Here is a 12,959-nt window from a genome sequence, read left to right as displayed (position 1 = left end):
GACTGTAAAAGTCCGTTAAAAACTCATAACTTCTTTATCCGACGTTCGTTTTCTTCTGTCTTTTTACCTTTGTACTACTATTGACGAGACCTTCGATTGTCGTTTAGGTTGTGTCAGCCAAAAATTTCTCGATCTTTATTTCGAATTTCGGGTTGTGTACTGCTATGTTGAATCTTAGAAAAATCATATCTTCTTCATACAAAGTCAGATTTGGACGTTCTTTTTATGTATGATCATGGTTTAACGTATTCTACGACTTTCATTTAGATACCTAAGGCCAAAAAGCATTTTATTATAAATTCACTTTTTAAACTACACAACGTTTTGCCGGTTTTGTCGCGGAACTTCGATATGTCATAACTTCTTCGTTATAACTCAGATTCCAGTGTTCTTTATATTTTCGGAAACCTTGTTACGATCTCTACCACTTTATTCATACCAATTAAGATTTTTGAACAATTTATTTTTGACGCTTATTTTCATCTCAATAAATTTCTATTTTTATTATTTCAAAATAAGTTACAATTTGACCTAGAATATTACATTGACTTGAAATTTCGGGTTGTTACATATAGGCAGGTACCCGCCTCATTTTTCGAAAACCGGAACTGGAACCGACGGTTCCTAGAAAGTTAGAACCGAAACCGGTCTAGGCGGTTCTTAACTTTTTGGAACCAGTCCTGGAACTGGCGGTTCCGGTTCCAGGACCAGGTAACTCGGTTACATGAATATTTGTTTACTTTTGTCAATAAAAACCGCAATTTAATTCGGTCTAAATCGAATCAATTTGAACCAACGATTGAAAAAAATCAGACAAATATACTATATTCTAAACCGGTCTAAATAATACTACACACATTTTTTTTAATATCAAACTACAACAAGATTCTTTGGTAATGTTAAGGCTTTAAAGTATATATATATATATATATATATATATATATATATATATATATATATATATATATATATATATATATATATATATATAGAGGTAAAGTGAATATACCCTGAAGGGTATATAAGGTTAGGTACCCTTAACCACAAAACTACGTAGTTTCGATTATTGGATTGATTTTCTGAAGAAAAAAAAATTACAATTTCCATAAATGATTTGCTACGTTCCTAAACTACTGATAACTTCAAATCACGTAATTCATCGGCTGCAAATCACGTCTTCGTTGATCGCTTGATGATCGGTTGCTTATCACACAAAAAAAATCAGCGAAATCGAAATCAAAGAAAGAAAATAACGATTTAAAAAAATCTCCATTCAAAGAACAACGATTTCAGAGAAATCGATTTCAAAAAAAAAAAAAAAAAACACTATTGATTTTAAATTTCACCATTAACGAGTTCATTCAAATTGGAATTCAATTCAGCGAGTTTTCAGAAATTACAACTCATAACGAATTGGATTTGATCAAACCTTTAAAAACTACAAATGTCACAATCCTCTGTTTTTTCTTTCCAGAGCATTTCCAGGTAAGTCATTGAGCTCGTGTTTTATGGTCTATGTTATGTGTATATGATTACTAAATATCAACAATATGAACTACTTGTGAAGTTTCAAAGTTTGGATTTTTATTGTAAATTGGAATCCGTTGTAATTTATTTTAATGAATGATTTTTTTTAAAGAATTGTTTGAACTTTGGATGAGCTCTTTTACACCTGCATTAAATCTGATGAAAATGTATTACTTTCCCAATGTATTTAACTTTTGCAGTTCTTTATTCTCGGTTCTCATTTGTATTTAAAATTGAAATTTGGCTGCCATTATGTGATTTAAACGAAAGTTTGATGCTACAAAACCTACAAATCCCCCGTGTTTTGGTTAAGAGTACTTCCAAGTAGTTTTTCTAAAATTGACATTGATATGATTATTAAAATTTTTCAGAATTTAATATTTGAGATTGTTGTTTGCAACGTTCTTTATTACCTGATGAATATTTTTTTGTTCATGGATTTTAAAAGTGACATTGTTGTTTATAGACATCGTTATTAGCTGTTATTATGTTCTTTTTTGTATAATGTTTCCATTATATTCAATATAAAACAATTTTGTGTTAATCTTTTATTTGGAAATATGCATCGTTGTCTACTGCAGGCCATAATGAGTGAATCTGAAGCAAGTAATCAAGCTATAGAACCATATATAACCGAAGATATTGACACAAATGATTACGTGGAAGCAACATATGAACGTGAAAATAAACAGTATCGGTGTGGACATTGAATTTGATGAAGATGATATTAATGATGTTAATAATGAAAGGATATTGGGAAAGATTTTTGATACACCCGATGATGCCTATACATTTTATAATGATTATTCATTTTTGCATGGCTTTGGTATACGTAGAGATGATACAATTAAAAATTCTAAAACAAATGAGCCTTTTCGGAAGATATATGTATGCAACAAAAAAAGTTTCAAGCGGATGGACAAAAATGTTTTAAGTGAAAATGAGAAAAAACGTCGTAGTGATGTGAGAACCGGATGTCAAGCAAAAACGAAATTATAAGGGTATTTTGTGAAAAAAAAAAACAGAAGTATGATGGTATTTTATGAAAAAAAAAAACAAAATTATGAGGGTATTTTGTGAAAAAACGAAATTATGAGGGTATTTTGTGAAAAAAAAAACAGAAGTATGATGGTATTTTATGAAAAAAAAACAAATTTATGAGGGTATTTTGTGAAAAAACGAAATTATGAGGTTATTTTGTGAAATAAAAACAGAAGTGTGATGGTATTTTATGAAAAAAAAAAAAAACAAAATTATGAGGGTATTTTGTAAAAAAACGAAATTATGAGGATATTTTGTGGAAAAAAACAGAAGTACGATGGTATTTTATAAAAAACAAAATTATGAAGGTATTTTGTGAAAAAAATGGAAGTACAGTGGTATTTTGTGAAAAAAAACAAAATTATGAGGGTATTTTGTAATAAAAAACGGGAGTACGATGGTATTTTGAGAAAAAACGAAAGTACGATGGGATTTTGAGAAAAACCGGAAATGTGATGGTATTTTGTGAAAAAAAAAACGAAACTTTTCTGCAATTTTGGGTTAAAAATGAAAGTAAGCTGTCATTTTGGGTTCAAAACAAAACTTATCTGCAATTAAAGGTTAAGAAAGAAAGTATGCTAGCATTTTGGTTAGTGTTGTGTTATCTACACATAAGTTTGATGGTTTTTAACGTTGTTGGACGATTTGCCCCTGTCCCAAAGATGGTAATCCTCAAGACCTCATAGTGAATTATGTGAATTGAAAGGTGGTAAAATTAAAGATTTTGACTTTCAAATCACCCAATTCTTTTTCCATATTCAGAATCAAATACGAATATTCTACAAATTCAACACAATATTTTCATAGTTTTAGCAAAACACAAGGTTCAATTGAGCTATTACAGGTTTCTTAAGAATTCAAAGCATTATAGACCTTAAAGTCAAAACATAGGGCCTGTTTCTTTTTCTTTAAGATAAAGTGCTTTATGCATAAAGTCTTTCTTTTTTGACTGAATACAAGTAATAACCATTTTAATCTTTGATTAAATGGTCATTTAATCGAGTAAACTATAAAGTATACATGGGTGTTTCCTTATTGAACTAATGAAGTATCTAAAATACGAATAAATGATCATTTTACCATTCGGTCAATCCAGTTAGCTATACACATGAGTTTCTTTTTGAATTCAACAGAAAAAAAAACAACTGAACTTAATACAGAAAGTAAAGGAAATGAGGCTTTCCCCATTTAATGGCTATCTTAGCTTTAATTCCTTGTGCTTTGATGTGTCAATAAACCAGTTTTCTAGGTGGTATATTGGATGTTCTAATATACATCATGGTGAACAGGGACTCCCAGAGCCTGAAAAAAAAATCTTGAAAATTAACGGATGGAAAATGAAGAAGAAGGTTGAAAAGGGTTTGTTTAACTCACAACAGATGCATTAAAGGTACGAGCCCCATTTATATGAAGCTTTAAGTTATTCTTTTTGTCAAGCTCTTTAATCTGGTTTATGTAGTCTATAGAACTATGTCACCAGATCTGAATCATTGAGTAGTCTTTATTGGGCATTTTGTCATACACCTATACACGTAAATGATAAAATACAAAACAAAAAATTGATTGGTAACAAAGAAACATTCCTTGATGTATATGCATTTTGAGATCAAAATTTACTATAGTTGCAACTAATATGCTGTCCAATAGAAAGTCCCAAGACTCATCGATTCAAACCTTCTTTCCATTATATGAAATTTATGTAAATAAGTACTCATGTATGCCCTTCTATACATTTCAACAACATTTAATCAGACTATTGACTTTCTCTCGGGCATTTCATCGAGCACCGTATGTGCACAACTTATGTTCTTCCCCTACTAGTCCATTTACACGAGTGAAGTGTTGTATCTCAACAAAATATACAATCAGATAGGTCAGAAACAGGTGAATTTTAACACCACCGTTTCGTCGAGTAAGAATCGTTAGGTGGGGAGAGGCGTGAAATCAATTAGATAGAGAACCCATTGGAACGATGGATGATTGTGCCTCCTTGAACCCAAGAAAAAAAATCGAAAACATGTGTGTGGGATCGAAATACCTGTTGGATGATCAAATAATCGGATGTTACTCAAATCCCCAACGATCACCTCACCTGTTGGTTGATACTAGCTACCGCAGAAAAGCTAAAGAGGAAGATTTGATTGGGGCTTGATAAACTTCATTCCCGATCAGAGGACGTTGGTGGATCAATTGATCGATGCGAGTACGAGGAAGAAAAAAGGCCCAATATATTCACTTAAACGACGTCGTATATAAGGAATGGGTAGCTAAACTTATATACCCTTATGCCTTATGAGTATATTCCCTTTTCCATATATATATATATATATATATATATATATATATATATATATATATATATATATATATATATATATAGTTCTGATGGGTACCCAGCGGGTAGCGGTTCCGAAAAAATGAGAATCTGAACCACTTAAGGCGGTTCCATAACTTTAGGAACCAAAACCAGAACCACTTAAGGCAGTTCCAGTTCTAGAACCGACAGTTCCGAGACAGTTTCGGTTCCGAAAGCGGGTACATGTTTTACACAAGTTCTGAAAAAGTTTTTTATTTTTTTAAAGATTCATGGATCCCACCATGATAAGCATGATTAGTGACTTGACTATCTCACAAGTTGATTACACCATTAAGGTTCGAATAATCCGTCTATGGAAACAAACATTTTGGAATAACCCTCAACAAATTCGTATGATTAGGATGATTTTGATGGACGAAAGGGTATTTTTAACTTAATTTTTTTTTAATTTCATTAAAATTTCCACATATGTAAGTTATTGTGTGATTATTAAAACTGCTTATTAGTTATTATATTTATTTTTAATTAACGGTACAAAAATCGAATGCAATGTGGAAAAACAATTTGCATCACTACAAGGCAAATCTTTGGTAGAATATGGTGATTTCTACATTCATAAACCCATGTTAGGGTTAAATCAATATAGTATAAAGTTTGTTGACGGTCCACACAAAATGTATTTCTAGTATACGACAAAGGTAAGTAAATGCACAGATTTTTGTGGGCCAAAAAATTCTTTTGTTTTTGCAGAGTTCCAAACACTTTGTGATAACGCCATCCAACTGAAAATGTCATTTGATTAGTGCATTCCATTAAACTCAAACTTAATGAATTATAATATTTAGATTTCATTTTGCCAACACAAAAGTTTAGATACTTACACTTTTCCTTGTGTATAAGATAGATGTTATGGGTAATGTTTTCCAATGTCATCCATTGGAACCTACAAAGGACAAACATGAAATGAAACTGACACTCAAAATGGAGGATTTAGAGTGGGATTCATTTTTATACCTATATTTATTATCTTTAGTAGAATATGTTTTGTAATATCTTTATTTCTATGGACGACAAAAAGTGTTTGTTGCTTTATAGGGACGGTATGCTGACGAAATTGTTGCATATGTTTCTAAGCACTCGGGCAATTTTGTTTTGCTTATTCAATTGGCTAAGTTGATGATTATACAAGGTACGTATTTAGTAAGTTATTAATTTGTAATATTTATATTATTAACATATTTAAGATATGAAATTATACTGATGCGACAAATTATTCAATTTTCATTTCAGAACGTTCATATGTCAATGTAACACTCCAAAAATCAAAGAAATTTAAAATTTTCAAAATCAACCATTAACCGACATTGTTTACAAAAGGAGTCATTGTTTCAAAAACATTATTTCAAAATCAGAGTTTTCCCAAGACCCAATGACATAAAACAGGAAGAGGTGCACGATCACACCTTTTCTTTTCCACGATCCTCAGAAGTACTGAAACAATAAACTAAAACTGTAAGCCAAAGCTTAGTGAGTTAACCTAAAGTATCAACACACACATACATATAACAGCATATACAGGGTCCACAACTAAAATACTATATTACCCCTGAGCCCAGAGTATTAGTCTGGCATGCCTATTGGGCCCTCAGCTCATATCTGGATTGCTCGAGCCCACATCATAAGTATGGCTTTCCCTCGAGGCCCACAAATTATGTCTGGATTACTCTCGATCCCGCAACATAAGTCTGGCTTGCCCTCAGGGCCCACAACTTATGTCTGGATTGCTCCGTGTTTGTTGGATACCGCACAAAGCAGTACAACCTCAACCTAACATAATATGTCGACATATGTAACAGATAAACATAAAAACATAACCAACAAATACAAATAATCATACAGATCTACTAATCAGCCACATACCAGCATAACATTATCCTATAATCAGGATACATAATCTAGTGGGCCGACATTGGTGCCTTCGACCCACGGTACGGTGAGAAAAACTTACCTCTTAGTCTGAATACAAGCTGAATACATCTCTCCTCCGAATACTAGCTCCACCTGTCACCTATTATTCAAATGATGTCCCAACTTAACTTAATATCAAAATACCCGAAATACCATTTGTTCAAAATTTGTAAAATCCTGGTCAAAGTCCAAAAGGTCAAAAATTCATCCGAGTCAACTCAGCAGAGTATACCCAACGTACTCATCTTGTACGCTTAGCGTACATAAGGTCCAAAATCGGGGCTCTCATTGCATACGCATGACGTACGCTCATGTAAACCCAACGTACGCTAGCTGAATGAAATCATAATTCAGAACTAGCCCCCAGTTATAAGTTATAAAGTTTCCAACTTTATGACTTTGCATGGCTAGGAAGTGCTCAAACTAAAAGCCCTAACTTCTTAACCCATTAAGACATCACAACTCTTGCATAGAAGGGATAGAAGGGCCAAGATCACATTTTTATGGATCATAATAGCTCCATAATGGATAAAGTTTCCAACTTTATCCATTAGAATGATCCCAACAAACAATATATAGTCTTTAAGTCTCAAAGGGACCCAAATGTGCATCTTTTTTTAACTTAATACGTTAAGTCCAAGTCTCAAACCTTCATATCTTGATCAAAATGATGTTTAGATGGATAACGTTTCAAACTTTATCCATAACATGGTCACAAACTTTCAAGATCTAAACTTTATGCACTTAAAGTGACCAAAAGCTCATAACACCCAAAAATAGCTTGATCTAACAATTTCATCATCAATACTCAAACTTTATACCTCTAGAAGAAAGATCAAGGTGAACAAAGTATGGATCTACAAGCTCCAATGTAACCAACACTTCTTCAATGAGTTCCTTCTTCTCCAAGGTGCACCAAGAAAATTCTTGTAACATCCCGACTCCCAGGTATAATATTTAATTATATTATATTCATTTTGTTAGGGCAACTCGACGAGTTGGACGCCCCAACTCACCGAGTAGAGATGGATATGCCTGCGTGATTTTTAGAGTCTACTTGACGAGTTGGTGGACCCAACTCGAAAAGTAGGTACTGAGTGAAGAAACCCTAAATTTCATGTTTTGTGTCATATTTAAAGCACCTAAAGTCTTCATTTCCGCCTCCCTGATCACTTTGAAGAATCTTGAGGAGCAAGAGGCTTGGAACAAGAAGGAGACCTTTGACCCAACATCTACACTGTTGTGGAAACCATCTAGAGGTAAAAAGTCGCCACCTTCATTATTGTTTGGTTAGATCTCGTCTTTAGGAAGTTGTGGCCATTTCCATCTTCTTTTTGAGCCTTTGAGTCATTTAAGCATGACATAAAGTTGAAACTTCAGATCTGGACTGTGTGAGGTCCCTTGAGCATATAGATCCAAGCTTTATTAAGCTATTGGCCAAGTTCCAAGCATTAAACCTTCTATAGAGTTTTGTTTTGGCATTTTGAACCCTAGATGTCATGCATGGACGCAAAACTTGAAGCTTTACATGGTAGTTCAGCCTTGGGAGGATAGATCTAGAGTTTGGGACATTATTTATACTTAGAATCGTCTGAATGAGAATTGGAATAGAGGGACTCGACGAGTGCATGAGCAAACTTGACGAGTTGGTTAAGGTTTTCCCCGATAGTCTGGACACGTGTAGACTGGACAATTTGAAGAGACAACTCGGTGAGTTGAGTTGGAGTTTTCCCGATTTTCTGAGAACAGGAGGAACTTGACGAGTTGCATAGGTGCAGTCGACGAGTTGGATCAACATGGACTGTTGACTCGAGTGTTGACTTCCGGTTACTTTTAGGGTTTGGTCACGTGATGGATTTGGAGACCATGGAGGGGTAAAATGGTCTTTTCACCCTTTCCAAGAGTTAGTAAAGGGGCTATCTTAATAGCTTTAGAGTGTTTATTACAAAGTGTTAATTAGAGATGGTTATGATATGTATGCGGAGTCGAGACCGATCGTTGAGTGCGAGATCTACTTTCTTTGCTTACGATGTGAGTCTTCTCACTATACTTACCTGAGTGGTAATATTGAGTGACCAGAGGGTCTTATCTGAGTATCGACCGGAGGGTCTATTTGAGTTACTGATCGGAGGGTCTTATGTGCTTATACTGAGTTATGTGATATTATGCATTTTGTCTTTGTGATTTATGTTGTATATTATTTATGTGCTTATTGAGTTAGGACCGGAGGGTCCAAACCGAGTTGTGAGACCGGAGGGTCTTCACTGAGACACCAGACTGGAGGGTCCGACCCGAGCTGTGAGACCGGAGGGTCCTCACTGAGATACCATACTGGAGGTTCCGACCCGAGCTGTGATGACCGGAGGGTCCTCACTGAGACACATGATTGGAGGGTCCTTATTGAGATTCAGCCATGAGAGGCTAATTATCTGTGCATGGTATTTTGGGGAACTCACTAAGCTTCGTGCTTACAGTGTTGTGTGGTATGTGTTTCAGGTACTTCTCAGGATCGCGGGAAGGCGCCGGCTTGATTGTACACACACGTTGGAGTTTATGTCTTTGAGGATTCTGGGATAATATCAAACAATTGTTGACTTGTGTTTTGATAACACATACATTATGGTTTTTGAGAAATGTGATTTGGGGGTTTATGTGATTTTAAAAACGAAAATTTTGTTTGAAAATTTAGAGTGTTACAAGTTGGTATCAGAGCCTTGGTTTGAGGGATTCAGATGTACTCTCGAGTATGTTTGGACTCAAACGGAGGATTTGAGAAAATTTTCTAAAAAGAAATGATTTTTCTGAAAACGAGTAAGAGCTTTTAAGAGATAATGAGACTGAACAGTGTGTACAATCAGCTAGAGCCCGAACGGTGATTTCCCAAATACCATTACTTGTTTGAATTATTAGATATTTATGAGATATTAGAGTTGCATGCTAGAGGATAGGCTAGGTATTTCAGAATTTAGAGCTAGAGTTGCCTGATTCATGATGCCTTAGCCTAGGGTATGGTATGGATTGATCTTATCTGCTATTTGCTCTGTGTGTGTACTGAGTAGGGGAAACATAGCAGGAATCTTTTAGAGAGAGTTTTGAGTAATCTAGGAGAGATGCCTAGATGAGCATTGAGGAATCTACCAAGAGAGTAGTTTGATATCCGTGAGGGATAGAGTACTTGTGAATTAGGATCCTAGGAGGAGGACTTGGGATGACTACAGGTTGGTGTGGAAGGTAGTATTGGGCCCGTACTACTGAAATCCCCGGATCTGTATGCGACCCAAGTAAGAACCTTAGGATTTCAAGGAGCATGTAGGGGTGGGTAATGGCGTGACTGCTTGAGCTAGTCTCTGATGATTTTTCGTGTTTGTGTTTTAGAGACACTATGGTGATTACTCGCAGCAACCCTGGGAGCAGTGGTACCAGTGACGAGGAGATCCGCAGGATCATTCATGAAGAGGTGGCCGCAGCTATCAGAGAGGCTATACCAGAGATGTTTGGGTCTATTAAGACCATGCTGATTGAGACGTTTGATGAGCGATACGTTGCTATCACGGAGGCTGCTGCTGCTGCAGCCACCGCAGGCGTAGCTGCTGCGAGGCCATAGGGGGGTGACTCGTTGTTGTTCCGGGAGTTCAGCAACACAAAGCCACCATAGTTTGACGGGACCCAGGACCCGATTGCTGCCATGAGATGGATCTCTAACATTGAGGGGTGTGTCTATACGTGCTCGTGCCCGGATCACCTGAGAGTTTGGTTTGTGCTGAACCAGCTTCGCTTGGGAGCGAAGGACTGGTGGAAGTTTGTGACGACTGATTTTACCCCTGCAGATCATGCTACAGTGACTTGGGAGAGGTTCACCAAGTTATTCAGAGATGAGTATGTTCCCCAGGTGGACAGGGAACGTTTGGCACAGGAGTTTCTGTCTCTCAAGCAGAAGACAGAGTCAGTGACAAAGATTACGAGGATGTTCCATGAGAGGGCGTTGTTCTGCCCTTAGCACGTGCCTATCGAGCAGGCACATGTGATCCGGTATTTGAGAATCTTGAGGAAATACATACTGGAGTTCGTGGCGAACTCGTCATATCGGAGATTGGTAGATCTGCAGACCAATGCCAGGAGGAGAGAGATTGAGCTGGAGATTCAGACCAGAGAGGAGGGAGAGCAGCAGGGGAGGGATAGGAGATCAATGCAGTCACAACCGGAAATAAAGCGGGCTAGAAGGAGGCCAGAATGGCCGCACTTGTGCCAAGTACGGCAAGAGCCACGAGGAATCTTTCCGAGCAGGGACTTGATACATATATGGAAAGGAGGGGCACAAGGAGAGGGACTGCCCTAAGGGATTTTCGGTTTGTTTCATTGCAACCAGACTGGCCACAAGAAGCCCGAGTGTCCTCATCTCACTCAGGGATCAGCCCAGGCTTCTGCTCTTGCAACTTTACGTGTTACAGATGGTCGGCCGGGGAAGGCCGAGGCTCCGAGAACTCATGGGAGAGCATTTCAGCTGAGCGCGGAGGAGGTCTGCGCAGTGCCTGATGTTGTTGCTAGTACGTATCTCCTTATCTATGTTATTTTGATATTTTTTATGCTTATATTGTGCTATATATAGGTACTTTTCTTGTGAGTTCTGTGCCTGCCTTGGTGTTATTTGACTCGGGTGTGAGTCGATCTTTCGTGTATTTATCCTTTAGTCATCACATTAGTGTTAGACACGAGGCATTGAGTCGACCACTGAGGGTTTCTATAGCCAATAAACATGCTGTTTTTTCCACTGATGTATTCCGAGGATGTGTATTAGAGATCTTTGGTGTTGAGTTTCCGATAGATCTGGTGCCGATAGCGATTGGTGATGTCTGTGGCATAGTGGGCATACATTGGTTGAGCCGGTTTGGAGCCGTGATTGACTGTGAGCGTCAGATGGTGACCATACGAGACCCTAGTGGGGGAGTACTTACTGTGTATGGTGAGGGAACTAGATTGGGATCAGTTTTCTGTTCTGCCACCAGGGAGAGGCAGAGTTTGCAGCAGGGATGCATGGGGTTTTTAGCGTATGTGATGGATACGCGAGTTGCCACTGAGAGGCCGAGTTCTATTTCCGATGTTCCAGTAGTGTGTGAGTTCCCAGATGTTTTCCCCGAGGAATTATCGGGTGTGCCTCCTGAGAGGCAGGTGGAGTTCCGGATCGATCTGATTCCAGGTGCGGTGCCTATTGCCAAGGCACCTTTTCGCCTTGCGCCGCCAGAGATGCAGAAGTTGTCCTCGCAGCTCCAGGAGCTGATGGGGAAGGGTTTTATTAGACCGAGTAGCTCACCATGGGGAGCTTCGATCCTTTTTGTCAAGAAAAAGGATGGTTCAAACCGGATATGCATTGATTACCGGGAGTTGAACAAGCTGACGGTCAAGAACCGTTATCCACTACCGAGGATCGACGACTTGTTTGATCAGTTTCAGGGGGTGTCTTGGTTTTCGAAGATTGATTTGAGAAATGGGTATCATCAGATGAGGGTCTGTGAGGAGGATATTCAAAAGAAAGCTTTCCGAACTTATTATGGGCATTACGAGTTTGTGGTGATGCCTTTCAGGCTCACCAATGCACCTGCAGCGTTCATGGACCTCATGAACCGGGTGTGTAGACCCATGTTAAATATTTCGGTGATTGTGTTCATTGACGAAATTTTGGTGTACTCTAGGTCAAGGGAACAACATGAGGAGCACCTGCGGAAGATTCTTGGAGTATTGAGGATGGAGAGGCTTTATGCCAAGTTCTCCATGTGTGATTTCTGGTTACGACAAGTCTAGTTCTTGGGACACCTCGTTAATCAGAATGGGATTTTGGTCGACCTGGCCAAGATTGAGGCAGTTATGCGATGGGAGGTGTCGAGATCCCCATCCGAGATCAGGAGTTTTCTGTGTTTGGCAGGTTACTACCGGAGGTTTATCATAGATTTCTCCAAGATTTCCGTTCATCTCATCAGATTAACCAGGAAGGGTGTTGCTTTTTTCTGGGGGCCCGAGAAGCAAGCCTCAATTGAGACACTTCGCCAGAGATTGTGCAAAGCTCCACTGTTAGCTCTTCCTGAGGTTGTAGATGACTTCATAGTCTTCTGTG

This window comes from Lactuca virosa, chromosome 7 (assembly GCF_052849685.1).
Source record: "Lactuca virosa cultivar CGN04683 chromosome 7, Lactuca_virosa_CGN04683_v6, whole genome shotgun sequence".
Lineage (NCBI taxonomy): Eukaryota > Viridiplantae > Streptophyta > Magnoliopsida > Asterales > Asteraceae > Lactuca > Lactuca virosa.
This window is presented reverse-complemented; position numbering follows the sequence as displayed.